The sequence below is a fragment of the Corylus avellana genome, chromosome 6 (assembly GCF_965113065.1).
Source record: "Corylus avellana chromosome 6, dhCorAvel1.hap1.2, whole genome shotgun sequence".
NCBI classification, from domain to species: domain Eukaryota; kingdom Viridiplantae; phylum Streptophyta; class Magnoliopsida; order Fagales; family Betulaceae; genus Corylus; species Corylus avellana.
In genome coordinates, this window is record NC_142495.1 from 12,325,921 (window position 1) to 12,331,920 (window position 6,000).

Genomic DNA, 6,000 nt, shown 5'->3' on the forward strand with positions numbered 1-6,000 from the left:
AAATATGAAACCCTAGCCTAGATGTTTTAGATGCATTATGTATTTAGATGTTTTTTCTAATGCTATGATTAGAAAATATGAAATAGAATATGTCATGCTCTTTTTTGTAATCATATGATTATATAATTTATATCATGTTTAATTGTTTATATTGCTCTGTAATTATGTTTGTTGTCTGCCAAGTGCCAACTGTCATTTGTAAGTTTAGATGTTTTTTTTAACGATATGATTAGAACATATGAAATAGAATATCTAATGTAATGTCATACTCTTTTTTTATGATATGATTATATGATTTATATCATATTTATGTTGCTCTGTTTGTTGTTTGCCAATTGCCATGCTCTTTATTAGTTTTCTAAATACAATCTGTCATGCCATGGCCCATACTCTTTGTTGCTTCTCACAAAAATAGAATACAATATCCCATGCTCTTTTTTATGTCATGATAGTTAGTAGCCCTAGAATGATAGAATCTGTTTGAATGCTTTATTAATATTCTAGAAGTCATAACAGTTTATGGAGAGTACTAGTCAACCGATAGATGTTAATGTAGTTAGCATGGGTGATGATATAAGTAGTGCATCCCCTGCCCTTGGAATTGGTGGCAGTGAAACTGCAGGGGGGAGTACTCCCCTGCCTACGATTCTTCTTGCTAACGCTAACCCTGAGAGGTGCATATGAAAAAAAAACAACAGGCCAAGACTTCCAAAGTTTGAAATGATTTTGAATTTGTTGTAGTTGGGAGTATCAAAAAATCTCAATGTAATACATGTAAAAAGGTTGTTTTTAGTTATGAAATCAAGTTCCTATCAACTATTGGTAGGCATTTGAGTAAATGTGTGAAATATGTGGAGTTCACTGACAAGAAGCAGCAAACTTTGTCATTAGATCCAAATGAGACAGAGGGTTTAGGAACTTTGTCCAATTTTTCTTTTAGTGAAAAGAAGGTCCGAGAGCTTGCTTCTCACATGGTTCTCTTCCATGGGTATCCATTTAATTTCATGGAGCATGAGCTTTTTAACAAGTTCATGAAGGCATGCACTCCCCATTAGAAAAAGATTAATCGTACAACTATTAAGAATGATTGCATTAGCACATACAATATTAAGAAGAGGAAGTTGAAAGCATTGCTTTGTGGGCTTGATAAGGTGAACATAACTAAGGATATGTGGACCTCTGTGCAGAGGGTGTCGTGTATGGTGGTCACTTGCCACTTTATTGACTTTGATTGGGTCATTCAAAAGAGATTTCTAAGTTTCTACAATATTCCTCCTCCACATAGTGGTGTTGTAATTACTGGTGCTTTAAGGAGTTGTTTTGAAGATTGGGGTATTATGGATAAGGTGTTTTCAATCACACTTGATAATGCTTCAGCAAATACTGCTGCTATAAGGATTTTGAGAGATGAATTTGAATTGAGAGGTGGATTTCCTATTGGTTATGGGGGACGTTTATTTCATGTGCGGTGTTGTGCACTTATTACTAACTTGCTGGTGCAAGCAGGGCTTGCTGAAATTGGGGATATCATTGATTTTATGCGTCAAGGTGTCAAGTACATTGTGGCTTCTGAGATCCGGTTGAAACAGTTTAGTGAAATAGCTAAAAGGTTGCAATTGCCTTAATAAAAAACAAATTTTAGATGTCCCCACTAGATGAAACAGCACCTACATGATGTTAACTATTGCCATAGGGTTCAAAGAATTGTTCCCTAGGTACTCTAATATTGATCAAGCATTCCAGTGGGTTGTAAGTGCAGAAGAGTGGGAGAAGTTTGAGAATGTTAATCAACTTTTGGCACTCTTCAATGAGATGACCAACATTGTATTCGGGTTTAATTACCCTACTTCAAATTTGTTTTTACCAGAGGTATGGAGAATTAAAGAAATTATAACCATAAAGTCTATGGATCAAAATGGATACATTAGAGAAATGGCAAGTAGAATGGAGGAAAAATTTGACAAGTATTTGGGCGATTGCAATCTTTTAATGTCTTTGGCTACTATCTTGGACCTAAGATTCAAAATGAAGTTCATTAATTTTTGCTTTCCTCTGATTTATCGAGGGGATGAAGTTAAAAAGCACATCGATAGTGTGATGGCTGCTTTGGGTGAATATTCTCAATTCTATTTGGCTACTCATAATATGACTATTATGCAGCAAGTTAATGAAGATGCTCTTGCTGCTACTTCCTCAAAACTGGTACATCAAGGTTTTGGGAGCATGTTAGAAGTATTGAAATAATTAAGCCTTTGAAAAATGATTTGGACATCTATCTTGAAGAGGATGTCTTCATACTGGAAAAGGATGGTAATGGAAATGATATTGACCTAGAGTTTGAGGCTTTGGCATGGTGGAAAACTAATAATTTGAAGTACCGCATCTTGTCCAAGATGACGCGAAAGATTCTAGCTGTTCCTATGTCAAGTGTTGCTTCAGAATCTGCCTTCAATGTTGGTGGTAGGGTGATTGAACCACATAGAGCCTCACTATCACACGAAACAGTTCAAATGCTCTTATGTGGGTCGGATTGGGTGCGATCACTTCATGAAGTGAAGAAAAAATCTGCTGCTGTTGTAAGTGACACTTTTATTATTTGCATTTACTTTTTTTTTTTTTTTTTTGAGGTATAAACTCAATTTATCAACTTTGTTTGTATTTGTTTAATTGTTTTTGTAGAAATTGGTAAAAATTGACTTGCCAACAATACCATGATTCAGGGACTTCCAAGCTAAATGAAGTAGCGAGTCTAGCGACTACATAAGTATTTTGCTTCTCATTATGTGGTAATGTGTTTTGAACATCCAAGAAAATCTGTTATATACTTATGTTTATAAGTTTATGTACTAATGCACAAATTTAATTGTACTCACAAGCGCATGAGTCGTGTGAAGTAAAGTGTGTGCAAGTGCGAGGTTGATCCACAGGAAATTGTGTTTGCAAAAATCAATTTCTAATTTAAATCAATCATATTTTAACCTAGTTTCGCATTTCGTGATTTTGACGTGTAAACAAACATAAACTAAAGAAAATAATGAAATCAAATGAATCAAAACTCTAAGGTTTTAGAATTCACTTTGCCAAATCTTAACTCTATATTCTCGTATTTGCTTATACAACCGACAAACTATTATGCTCAAAATGTTGTACGATATTTTACAAAAATATAGTTTAAATCATTCAATGAATCCACCCATTTTTACAAATCACAACAAATATCCGATTGAAATTAAATCATCTTATGCATCCATTTGATTAATGAATCACAATGGATATCCAATTTCAATTGAATGATTTGATGTATCCGAAGGATGAAACACATCAAATATCCACTCCAATACATAATCGCTCATAACATTCAATTAAAAAAGATATCAACTAATTAAATGGAAAAGTACAACATTCTTATTCAAAGTCAGAATTGTACAAATAACTAACGAGAATATATGAGTTTGTCAATGACGAAGTTTCATCTTCAACCTTAGTTGAATGACTTAGCCTCTCATAACTGAACATAACATAATGAATTCAATTGAGAGCATAAAATTAATCATACTTACACAAGAACGCAAAATAGAAGCTCAAAAATCGTGAAAACTTGAAAATAGTTAGAGAATGGGGCCTCCAATGTATTTTTACAAGAGAAAAATATGTTATTTATAACCTAATCTAGGGTTTCGGCGCTGCCAGGTCAACGCAGGTGCACTCGAGCGCACTTGGGACTTCATCAGATCTTCCGCAGTGCAGGCGCGCACTCGAGCATGCCTTGCATGGGCTCAAGCGCAGATGCGCTCAATTGCCGTACTATGCGATCAATCGCTCTTCCAGAGAACAACTTCTTTGCAATTTCCACCTTTTAAGCCGCAATTTTCTCTCAATGACTAGCAAAACATTAAAACACCAAAACTACCAAGAAACATCAGAAAATAACAAAGCTAAGAGCTTAACAAATACAAGTTAAGGGGCCCAAATATACAATATTTGGCACTCATCATGTACTTATTTTTTTGAGAAAGTACCATGGTTCATGTGGACCATGTTACATGTATGTACTTAAACAGCTGAAATCTGGACAATATATTATATGTTTAAGCTAGTAACTAACACATGGAGATGGAATTCATGTAATATGTAATTTGCTTTGTTCCCCCACTTTAACTTATTGTTTGTTCCTTTCATCCTTTGTTTATTTAACCTCTCTTGACATGTTTGTTAAGGTCAATTAACTTTGACAACATAAATGCAGGGGAGTAAACTATCTAACTAACATCAAATTTTGTTTTTTTTTGTATTTGAGTATACAGGCCTGCAGGTCATACCCCTTGAAGAAGAGAGAACCTTAGTAATTTAGTATAGACCGTATGGTAGTTTTGCACATGTTGTATTGAATCTATTGATTATAATATGAATCCTATTTCTAATTATTATGTTATGATTATTTTCTATTTGTCTTAGTATCTAGCTACTAACATGTCATTTCAAATATGTTGTAATTCTGTTATAAATTATAATAATTTGGCTGCTAGTAGCTGCTACCAGATTATTTAGCTAGCTGATTTGGTTCAATTATATTCATTATAAGTTGATTTTTTGTATTGAATCTATTGATTATGCTATGAGTCATATTTCTAATTATTATGCTATGATTATGTTATGATTATTGTCTATTTATCTTAGTATCTATCTATTAACATTTCATTTCAAACATGTTGTAATTCTGCTATAAATTATAATCATTTGGCTGTTGGCAGCTGTTATCAAATTATTTAGCTATCTGATGTAGTTCAAGTTATATTCATTATAGGCTGATTTTCTATATTGAATCTATTGATTATGCTATGAGTCCTATTTCTAATTATTATGCTATGATTATGTTATGATTATTGTCTATTTGTCTTAGTATCTAGCTAATAACATTTCATTTCAAATATGTTGTAATTATGCTATAAATTATAATCATTTGGCTGTTGGCAGCTGTTACCAAATTATTTATCTATCTGATTTGGTTCAAGTTATATTCATTATAGGCTGCTTTTTTGTATTGAATCTATTTTTGTTTGCCATGTTGCATATATTTAATAATTCTGATTTGGCTCAAGTTATATTCATCATATTCAGATTTGTTATTTTTGTAACTTTGTTTTAGTCTGCCCAGATTTAATATTTTCTGATTTAGCTCTCTGATTTGGCTTAAGTTTACTGATATGATTTTGGAATAATCCATAATGCCTAAAGGTAATGCTTTTTGAGTCTTGACTGAATAGCCCTTTCCCCTTTGTGCCAATTGCTTTGGCAAATTGGTATAATGGCCTATTTAGTGTAACATTTCTTAACATTTAGTTGATTCTTTTGCATGCGGCAGTGGCAACTGGCAACTATTGATGCAAGTTGAAGCTGTTATTCTGTGGCTACCACTCCTCAGTCCTCAGTCCTCAATGTCCCCACTCCTCAGCATTCTCGAAGAAATGCTAAGATAAGTGTTTGTTTTTCTTTTCCTCACGTTTTCAAACAATATAAGTATATAAGTATATAACTAATATAAGTCTTTATTTTTGTGTGTTATTAATGATTCATTTTTTTTATTGTTGGCAAACTCCTTTCCATTGCAGTGGAGACCTTGGTAGAGTTCCTCTCAAAGGAGTTGCTGTTAATTGGGTTCAGATGTGGAGACCTTTGTAGAGTTCCTCTCAAAAGAATTGTTGTTGATTGGGTCTTTATGCCTGGGAGGCTAGGATGTAGGTTTTTGTTTTCTTAAATAAAATACATTCATTCTTTTATGCAAGAAATATTGGATTTGTCTTTATATATTTTAGCTTTGTGTGTGCAGTGCCCAGTGTGCAAAAAATGAAACTTCAACTTTTCCCATCTTGAAGCTGAATTACTAAGACAGTCTAGACATATATTTAATTCTGTATTTCTGTTGTCACTTGTCAGCCTGGTCCGGATTTGGTTGGGATCTTTGCCATTTCCCAAAGTTTCAATGTAGTGGCATGTTAGCTC